Source organism: Nicotiana tabacum, chromosome 23 (genome assembly GCF_000715075.1).
Source record: "Nicotiana tabacum cultivar K326 chromosome 23, ASM71507v2, whole genome shotgun sequence".
Lineage (NCBI taxonomy): Eukaryota > Viridiplantae > Streptophyta > Magnoliopsida > Solanales > Solanaceae > Nicotiana > Nicotiana tabacum.
Window position 1 is genome coordinate 33,499,167 of NC_134102.1, and position 11,265 is coordinate 33,510,431.

The following is an 11,265-nucleotide window of genomic DNA, read 5'->3' on the forward strand; positions in this document are numbered from 1 at the left end:
TCCTTTTCACCAGACTTCTCTTTCTCAACACTCTCTTGGCCACCAATTTTAGTAAACTTTGCAGATGATACCTTCCCCTGTTTCACAAATACAGTCTTCTTAGATGTTTTACAAATAGGAGTAGAAGGTTCCTCAAGAACCTCATCATCCTCAACCTCCACAACATTTACCGGAGGCAGATCCTCCTCATCAATTAGTCTACTTTTCACAAGTCTTCTTCTCTTCTTTTTCTCCTTATTCTCCTTTAGATCATTATCAAGAGCAACATTATTCTGCTGCTTAGTGGTGGGTTATTTAGGAACAGACTTTTGAGTAGCTGTCCTACCACTCCTAGCAGCGATAAATTGGGCTGCAGACAAATTGTCATAATCCTCCTCGCTTTCATCTCCTTCTCCTTCTGACACAGACTTTATTTCAGGGTACATAATGTCTAAAGTGGTTGCATCAAGGTAAGGGGAAGAGGTAGGTTCAGTACTGACCTGGTACTATTTAGTAGAGTATGGAGTTTCTTCCCAAGTAGGAGCAGAGAACTACTCTTGGGCAGAGGGACCAGGTTCCTCTGTAAGCTCCCTTGTAGTACTGACCGATGCCTTTTCACCTTGAGGCACCTAGTCCCCATTTCCTCATTTTCTCCCCTAAACCCCAGCTTTCACACAACAAAATATAGAATCTCCAACTGGACTCCCCTCACCAGCAACTAATAAAATATTTTCATCTTTCTCACCCTCATTTTCCAACAGTGCAAAAGCAATAAGAGCAAGCGGAGCATTACCTGATAACGACAGAATATTCATATCAAATCCCTAAACCGTTGGGGTTTCAGATACACCAGATGCTAACACCTCACAATTCATAACGGGTACAACCAATTTGTCCATAACTTCTTCCTCAACGTATTGACTAGAGATTGTTGCACCTTCATCTCCTTCCACAGGTTCTTCTGTGGTTTGGAGAAAATGGGAAGTGGACGAAGGTCCCTCTGCTTCCATTTTCTATGTGGTAGCAGAAGGTGAGGGAGAAGCAACAAACCTTTTAGGAGTTTAATATTTTCGATTTCTATGGGAACCAGAACTGGATGGAGTGGGGGAGGAAACTGGAGGTGGTGGTTGGTTGGAAATTGGGTTTTCTAAGGGTGTAGGTTGAGGCTTCGATCCTGATGGTTGTGCTTTATGGGATGAAGACACAATAGGGATTTTAGTGGTAGCTTTTGGAGACTCTGATGGTGGAGATAACATGGTCGATTTTGAAGAGTCAAGACACGAGAAGATGGTTTTCAGAAAGAGGGAGTGTTTGATGTAGACAGTTATGAGAGAGACTGGCCTCTTTGGGGGTATTTAGAGGGAAAGGAGGGACCATTTACAAATGAATGCAATTTAATGAACGGGTAGACGGGTTGGTTTGTAACAGGTGTGTTGTTTGAGTTTAAGAGATATGGGAAAGGGCGGAAACAATTAATGATGTGGCACACTAGCAGTTCAAAAATGCGTATGAGTGTAAGAAGAACTACTAACCAGAGTCAAGGGAACCAAGTTCCAAGACTAATTTTGAAAAATATGTGCATCATCCTTCTAACAAATTGCAATGTCATTAGCTGGATGTTTGTCCTGTAGTTTCCATGCTTGTTTATCTGTTAGAAGTTGCTAGAAAACCCCTTTTAGCAATTCAGCTTACCATCCTCTCATAGACAGTCATCAAGGGGCCAGGTTCTCAGTTCAACTTGATCAAACCGAGCTCTAGTCGATTCTTTTCAAAGTGCTCTCTGCTCAGTGCTTTGATGAATATATTGGCTACCTAATCCTCTGTCTTGCACAATTTCATACATATGAGTCATTTTTCAACAATTTCCCTCAGGAAATGTTGTTGCACATCAATATGCTTTGTCCTCTTATGCTGAACCGGGTTCTTTGCCATATTGAGGGCACTTGTGTTATCACACAGCAGTGGCACACGGTTAGAAAATACACTAAAATCTTCTAATTGTTTCTTGATCCAGAGTATTTGGGCACAACATGAGGCATCTACCCCATATTCAGCTTCTGCAGTAGAGAGATCCATATAATTTTGTTTCTTTGTAACCCATGAAATCAAGCATGATCCCAGAAAATTTTTCATGCCAGATGTGCTCTTTATATCCACCAGATAACTAGCATAATCAACATCAGCATACCTAATTAAGCCAAAGTTATCTCCTGAGGGATAATAGAGGACTAGGTCGTGCGTTAATTTGAGATACCTAAAAATTCTTTTAGCAGCTTTCAAGTGAGATTCTTTAGGACTTGATTGGAATATAGCACACAACCCAACACTAAACACAATGTCAGGTCTGGTGGTTGTTAGGTATAAGAGAGATCCAATGGTACCCCGATACATAGTCTCATTTACAGGGGAACCTAGGTTCGTCCATGTCTAGACGAGTGGCAGTATCAATGGGAGTATCAATAGTCTTTGAACTTTCCATATCAAACTTCTTCAGAAGCTCCTTAATGTATTTCTGCTGACTTATCATTGTTTCCTTAGAGATTTACTTAACTTGTAAACCTAGGAAGAAGTTCAGTTCCCCTATCATACTCATCTCAAACTCACTTCTCATAAGCTTTGCAAAATTCACACACAGAGAATCATTTATTGCACCAAAGATAATGTCATCAACATAGACCTCCACAATTAGCAAGTTCCTCCCTCTTTTCTTTAGAAAAAGAGTGTTGTCAATTTTTTCTCTAGTGAAGTCATTCTCCAGAAGGAACCTGGACAACCTTTCATACCATGCACGAGGGGCCTGCTTTAATTCATATAAGGCCTTGTCAAGCTTGAAGACATGTTCAGGATGTTCATGGCATTCAAAACCAGATGGTTATTTGAAAAAACTTCTTCCTTCAAGTATCTATTCAGAAATGAACTCTTAACATCTGTTTGGAATAATTTGAATTCCATATGAGATGTAAAAGCAATAAGAATTCTACTGGCTTCCATTCTTGCAACTGGAGCAAAAGTTTCATCATAATCAATTCCTTCCTCTTGATTATAGCCTTGAACCACCAGTCTAGCTTTATTTCTTGTTGTATTGCCAAACTTATCAAGCTTGTTTCTGAACATCCACCTAGTTCCAACGACTGTTCTATCTAAAGTTCGAGGAATCAGGTGCCACACGCTCCTCTCAAATTGTTGGTGCTCTTCTTGCATAGCACCAATCCATCAGCATCTTTCAATGCTTCCTTGATATTTTTCTGCTCAATTTGAGATAGGAAAGCTGAGAAAGCAAACATGTTTCATGTCTTTGATCTAGTCTGAATTCCTGAATCCAAGGGAGTGATTACGTTTTCGAGAGGATGTGAGCTTTTGTGCTTCTAGTTAGACACCTGAGTCTCAGGTTGTGTGGGACCAGGTTCCGCCATATGAGACCCATCATTGACATCGATGGAAGTGTGAGTACCACTTTGATTTTCTCCCATTGAGCAATTCATACGGGGTTTTGTTAATGAGGGACCTGATCATGAACATATTAATCAGATAACAGGTAGTGTTCGCTGCTTCAGCCCAAAAGCTCTTTAGTACACCACTGTTAATTAGCATCGTCCTTACCATATCTTCAAGAGTCCTATTTTTCCTCTCCACAACACCATTTTTTTGGGGTGTTCTGGGAGCAGATAAATTATGACTTTTACCATTTTCAGCACACAATTCATCAATTTTGCATTGTCAAACTCGGTACCATGATCATATCTAATTCTCACAACATTATGGCTCATCTTCACTTTAATCTGCTTCACAAAGGCAGCAAATACTAGAAAGGTTTCATCATTGGCTCTGAGAAATAAGGTCCATGTGAATATGGAATAATCATCAATAATAACGAAGATCTACTTCTTTCCTCCTCTGCTGGGCATCCTCATAGGTCCACACAAATCCATATGGAGAAGATCCAGTGGCCTTGAGGTGATCACTTCCTTCTTTGGCTTGAATGAGGACCTGACTTGCTTCCCTTTCACACATGCATTACACACCTTGTGATCTTTGAACTTTGACTTAGGCAACCCAAGAACCAGGTCCTTCTTGATTAGCTTGTTCAACAGAGTAAAACTTGCATGTCCTAATCTTCTGTGCCATAGTTTAGCATCATCATCAACAGCACTCAGACATGTAAGATCACCATTGTTCAAGGACTCAAAGTCTGCAACATAGATGTTTTTAAATCTTTTTGCCACCAGAAATACTTCACCAATTACATGATTGGTGACAATGCAAGACTTTGACAAGAACTCCGCTTTGTTTCCTTTGTCACAGATTTGAGAGACACTCAGTAGGTTGTATTTCAAGACATTCACATATTATACATTTTCAATTGAGTGAGTGAGTATCTTTCCAATTTTTTCAACTCCCAGAATGTATCCTTTTTGTCATTTCCAAAGGACACACTCCCACCTTGCAGGGTTTTGAGTGAAAGGAAATCATCCGTAGTTCCAGTCATGTGTTTAGAACAACCATTATCCATGTACCATTTTTGGCTGCTTCCTTTCACTTTTGTCTGCATAAGTAAATCAGAGATTAGATTTAGGAAACCAAACATGTTTGGGTCCCTTTTAATGAGGGAATGGGCGAATTAAACTTCTTTTGGTCTAAGTAAGCATCACACATTTCTTTTTAAGAGAAACAGATTCTTTAGCAGTAGATACTTTTTCAACAAAAACTTTATTATTCTGTTGGGACTAAAACCTTGCTTTACAAGACTCTTTGTAATGAACAGTATTACCACAGTGAGTGCAAAGCCAGTAATTGGGTACACCAACATACTTACTATGTGGGTTGTAGGGAGCTTTCTCTTTTTGGAACCTGATTCTGTTCCATCCATTACTTTTATACATGGAAGTGATTGTGTCAGAGAACCAGGTTCACTTTAGAGATTTATCTAGATCATTTTTAACCCTGCTTAAATCTTCCTGAAGTTGTCTATATCTTTCAACTTCAGCATAAACACTCAATATTACCTTTTTGAGTTTATTTTCAAGCTTAAGGTGTGCCTCACTCGCCACTTCCTTTCCTTTTGCGGAGTTCATACTATTTTCCATTGACGTTTTTAAAAGAATATTATCTTTCTTTAACTTCTCTACTATTTCCTTCAAATCCACGACTACTACCAATAAATTATCTCTCTCATGTTCGATATGTTTGATTTTCTCTGTTAAAGCATTTTTATCTTTCTTTAACTCATCTATTTTTTCTTTCAAATAAATAACTACGACAAGCAAATCATCCCTCTCATATTCTATCTCTCTTATTTCCTGAGTTAAAGTATTTTTATCATGAGTGACATTGGTAAGCATCAATTAAGACATTAGCTAAAGATACCAGCTTCTTTTGAGAGTAAGACTTCAAATTTCTTTGAACGTCTAGAAAGTTTACCTCATCATCATCATCATCTTCATCCTTATCAGATTTTTCCATCAGGGCAAATATGGAATCGTATTCCGCAGCTTCGCTTTCAATGAACATCATTTAGGTGTCACCTTGTTCATCATCACCCTCAGATTCACTAGAGGAATATCCCCAGGGGGTAAGAGCTTTCACAACATTATCAACGACATCTCTTATTTTGAATTTCCTATCGAGGATCGGGTTCCTCTTAGCCATCTTGTCTGTGTTGTGCTTGTAATGGTCCTGCTTGTGGAGAGGGAAAACTTTGATGAAATGTCCTGGCTTCCCTCATTTTTGACAGAAATCATAGCCTTTTGTGTTTCTGCTAGAGCTGCCTTTCTTAGGAATACCTCCATTTCTACAAACCATTTTCTGAAATCTCTGTGTAACATAGTCAATGTCAGTATCATCACCACTTGAGTCACTATTGTCTGCATTGAAAATAAGGTTCTTCTCTTTTTTGGGTTTTTTTCTTTCATGATCTTTCTTCTTCTTTATTTCATAAATTTTCAAATTTCCAATGAGTTCGTGAATCGTCAGCTTTTGCAGACTTTTGGCTTCCGTGATAGCATTGAATTTGCTCTCCCAGGAACCAGGTAACATATTGAGTATTTTTCTGACCAGTTTGTTCTTTGGGATAATCTCTCCAAGAGAGTGAAGCTCATTGATGATGGAAGTAAAGCGAGTATGCATGTCCTGAATGGACTCATCCTCCTTCATCTTGAAGAGTTCATACTCAGTAGTGAGCATGTCGATTTTTGACTGCTTGACTTGAGTGGTTCCTTCATGTGCAGTTTAGAGAGCCTCCCAGATCGCCTTGGCATATTGACAGGCTGAGATGCAGTTGTACTCGTCTGGTCCAATGCCACAGACGAGGGTCTTCTTTGCTCTGAAGTTTTTCGCGATGGCTTTACGATCAACATCATTATATTCCTTCCTTGTCTTTGGAACTGTGACTGTTGTCTCGCCAATGGTCTTCATAGGGACAAAGGGTCCATCACATATGACATCCCAAAGCTCTGAATCTTCTGCCATGATAAAATCATGCATTCTTGTCTTCTACCAGCCGTAGTATTTTTCATTGAATCTTTGTGGTCACAGGTTGATTGACCTTTTTCAAAATTTAGTGTAGTGGCCATGTAGATCCTTTCTAGGTGTTAATCTTATAAAAAGAACCTGCTTTGATACCAATTTATATAAACTAAGAGTCCACCAAACTGTATAGAGAACCTGGTTCTCTATCAGTTCCCACAAAATACAGCAGTAAGTAAATAACACAACGATATTTATGCAGAAAACTAGCAGCTCACGGGAATAAAAACCACAACCTACACTCGTATGATTTCAACTTCACTAGCTGAGCAACTTTTAAATTACAACCTATTATAACCTAGAAATTAAACTCTTAATCCTTCACCTAATTGAAATAACTATATTGCAAGCCTCTTTGTAATAACTCTATCACAAAGCTAATCACTTAACTAACTCTAGTCAACACAAACACAAGGTTTATGATTTACAAAGTGTCCTACGAGATGCTTCTAAATAAGCTGAGTAAGAGTTACAAGTGAATAACATAAACAAAGACACAATAATACTAGGGACACACGATGTAATCAATGTTGGGATATGGTCCTTTGTTATATTGTTGTTTTGTTCTTCAATGCCTTTGAGAGAATGAAGGGGCTGCACACTTCAGAGTGAATAATGTTTTAGGGTTTGCAAGTGTGTGCAATCCCCTGCCTCATGTTGGTATTATATAAGTGAGGTCATCAAAGATGATGCAAGGGAGTGTTCGGTACACAGCATGCTTCAACAGTGTTGTTGTACTGTTGCGTGTACAGTGCAGCAGCTTTAACAGCTGTAAGAATTGACATGTACTGTGATCGGAGGAACTGATATCTATTTATTACATATGTTGTTCCCTTAATTGATTTCATTGAAACTTGTGCCAGATATTTGACTTGTTGTTCTGAACGCAGAGAGGCTAGTTGTATCAGGTTACCTATCTGGTTCTCATATGAAGTTTGTTAAATCATCAAAACAAAAGACACATAACTTATCAATAGAAAGGAGAGGGAAAAAAGGAGAAAGAAAATGAAGGGGGAAAAAAGAAATAAAAAAATAAAACTAAAACAAGTGGCTGGAGAGGGGTATAATTGTCCCATTTCGTATAATTCAGCGACAATTTTTGAGCTTTCTAGAAAAAAGGGTGGAGGGGAGGGAGTGGGTTGTGCCAGGTGAATCTTAAAAAAGAGAAAATATTTTTTTGGAATAAAAAAAATCAAAAATTGCGTCTGTTAGTAAATGAGGGTAGTAATGACTCCTTTAGGTCAACCTAGGGGCACAAATGATGCCAGCTTTTAACGAAGGGCAAACCTGTCCTATTTTAAATAATCAAGGGACATTTTTGAACCTTTTCTGTAGCTAGAATATTGCAGCAGCTATTTCAGAAGTCGAAACATAAAAATTTACATGATAAAATAGCAACATAACTTATCTCCTTGAGTTTAAATAAAAAGAGAGACCAAAAGAAGCATCAGTATGAGCAAGTTAAGAGATAAAAAGAGTGCTAGTAAAGCGCTACAAAAGAAACACGGACACACTAAGTGTCACCTCTTACCTTTTTAACTCTGTAGAAGTCTAGGAACTGTGATGTATATTTAAGTCGTTTAAGTATAGTGGTGAGTATTCCTGTCAGTCACCCGGGCGACCCGGGCTCTATCCCCGGCGACGACGTTTGGGTCCTGTTCTTTTATAAAACTCTAACAAACGAGTATTTCAGAAAAGGAACAGACAACTGACTAGTATATAACCAAATTAATGTTGAAACGTTGCCTGTTAAAATTTGATTTATAAATTATACTGTCATATGCTTTTCCCTTTTCAAGACTGCTCTCTCCCATGTTTATTCAAGAAACTTAAAAGACTGTAAAAGGAAGACAGCACGTATGGCATGGCAGGATCTTGAGGCAATGATTATCATCTACTCCTAACAATGGAAGAAAGAGAGCAAAATAGTAGTGTGAAGTCATATGACTTGCTGCAAGTATTTCTGAGCAGTGTAATTTGCAGCCTGTACACAAGGTATTCTGCGTGTTCGAGGAAGGGCCGCACCCAAAGGGTACAATGTAAACAACTTACCCTAATGCAATTAAGCAAGCATTAATGGCTGCTTTCACGACTCGTATCCATAATGACCTATATCACACGGAGACAAGTGGGAAAGGTGTTTCTTTTATTTTGGCCTAATTAAATAGTAAAAAAGTGCAAAAAACTTACTAATAAGTAATAGGTGTAGCCTAGAGATAATTACTAGGAACAAGGCAAAGAGCATTTTTCTTATGCATGGTAAGACCAGGCAAAACATCTGTGTCAATGTCTTGTATGTTCACCCCACAAGGCAACTCCCAATCAAATGCATAAAGAAGATTGGAAAGTACAAGCTCCACAGTTGCAACACCAAGTGCAATACCCGGGCAACCTCTCCTCCCTGCTCCAAATGGAAGCAACTCAAAGTCTTGGCCCTTAAAATCAATATTGCTATTAAAAAATCTCTCAGGTATAAATTCTTCTGGATTTTCCCAATATTCAGGATCCCTTGCAATAGCCCAAGAATTAACATGAATGATAGTTTTTGGTTGAATTTCATACCCTTCTAGTATGGACTTGTGCATTGTTTCTCTTGGCACTAGGAGTGGAACTGGTGGATACAATCTAAATGTCTCCTTTATCACTGCTTTGAGATAAGGCAGGTTTTGGATATCATCTTCATTCACCATGCCTTTCTTACTCCCAACTGATTCTCTAATTTCTGTTTGAACTTGTTTCATGGCTTTTGGGTTCTTTATCAAGGCTGTCATTCCCCAAACTATTGCAGCTGCCCCCGTGTCTGTTCCACCAACTAATATATTCTACAAAAGTAATTGGGAGGAAAAAACAAAAGCAGATATTGTTAAATCCTGTATATACATATATTATTTTTAGTCATAATTCTTCTCTGATACTCTTTTTTATTCTTTTAAAAATAGAACTAACACTTTTCTATATCAAGAAACTCATTAACTTTAAATTTATTATTTTACCCTTAATGAAATGTTACGATATATCTAAAAATCTTAAGATCTAAGATCGTCAAAAGTTTTTCTTTCTTAGACTTCGTGCCATCAAACACCACTATATAAAGTGGAATGGAGCTGAGAGTAGTTGATTACCATGAGAATTGCCTTTATATTGTCCAAAGTGAGATCAATTGGAGTTGATTGCTCTTTCCTCAATTGGAGCAAAAGATCAAGAATATCTCCTTCCATGGATTGTGGCTTCTTGGGATTGAGATGTTGCTCAATGAGTTCTTCATAAAACTCATCTAACTCCTTAAAATTCTTCTCAAGTCTAGTTATACTTCCAGAAAGTTTATCTAACCAGCGTAAGAAAGGAAAATAATCAGACACAAAGAATCCAGCCATCATTTCTTGAGTCACAGCTAAAACTTCATCAAATCTCCTCCTTTCATGTGCTTCTTCATCATACCTAATACCAAAAGCAACTCTACAAATAATTGTACTAGTTAGTGAAATCACTATATTGCTCAGATTGGTTATTTGAGAAGCTGCAGCTTGTTTAGATATCTTGTTGACCATTCTAAAGACTTCATCTTCGCGAATTGGACTAAAAGATTGCACTTTCTTGAGACTAAACAAATGAACAACACAAATTTTTCTCATTTCCCTCCAATAGTCATTGTAAGGTGCAAAGCCAATATCAAGACCACTGTAAGATAACTTTTGCTGCCCAAGAATAGGTGGTCTACTACAAAATGCTAAATCTTGTATTTTTGTTACCTCTTTTGCAAGTTTTGCTGAAGAAACTACTATCACAGTAGCAGAACCAAGAAGATTTTCCCATATTTCTTGGAAAGTTTCCAAAAATAAAGATGAGGGGTTAAACTATCAAATTGATGCAAATTTCCAATTAAAGGCATTCCTAAGGGACCTGGTGGCATAACATTTTTTCTATTCTTGGCTGGTAGAAGTAGGAAACTAAGGACAATAGGAAGAAGTAGGGTGGGCGTCGATCGGTCGGTTCGGTCGGTTATTATGAAAGTACGGTTCGGTTTATCAGTTTTCGATTTTGTAATATTAATAACCAAATCAAACCAAAGTATTTACGGTTCGGTGCGGTTTTTTCAAAGTTCGGTTCGGTTATTTCCGGTTTATTTTTTCTGTTTTAAACGGTTGTAGGAACAACAAGTATTTACGGTTTGTAGGAACATCAATAAACAAGGCTGGAATTTATTTGTTTTTCGTCCAGCCCAACAGTAAATTGTCATTTTGACTTTTGAGAAAGACAGCCCAGCAAATTGTCATTTAGTTGTTCGTCCAGCCCAGCAACAGAGAAAGACAGTGGCAGACGGCAGTCGAACACAAGTTTTGGTGACAATAACACTCTAATTTGAAGCAACACTATAAATGAAACCGAGAATAGACTATAGAGAACAAGCACACAGAGAGCAGGGAGGCCTTCAGTGGCATCAGTGCAAACAGAACACCTAAGTAGCAAAATACCGCACAGTCCAGCTGTGGCAAACTAGTCCAAAACAGTTTAACACAGTGGCAAATCTAGCAGCTACCAAAGTCCAAAATAAGTCTAGAAATACCATCACCAAACAACAAAACAGTGGCAAACTAGTCACAAGCCACAAGCCACAAAGTAAGTCTAGAAAATGATACTTAAAGCCTTAAATACGAATCACTGGATGAGGCATAAGACACTTCTTAATATGCTTCACTAAGCCATAAGTGCCATAATACTTTGGATGACAATTATAAACTCGGCCACAATGAAGGCACTTTGCTT

At 38.2% G+C, this 11,265-nt stretch overlaps 1 pseudogene; it reads right to left on the reverse strand.

Annotated features, from left to right (window-relative positions):
* Nucleotides 1-8,666: 8,666 nt before the first annotated feature.
* Nucleotides 8,667-10,564, reverse strand: LOC107804060 (cytochrome P450 83B1-like; annotated as a pseudogene).
* Between the last annotated feature and the right edge of the window lie 701 nt (nucleotides 10,565-11,265).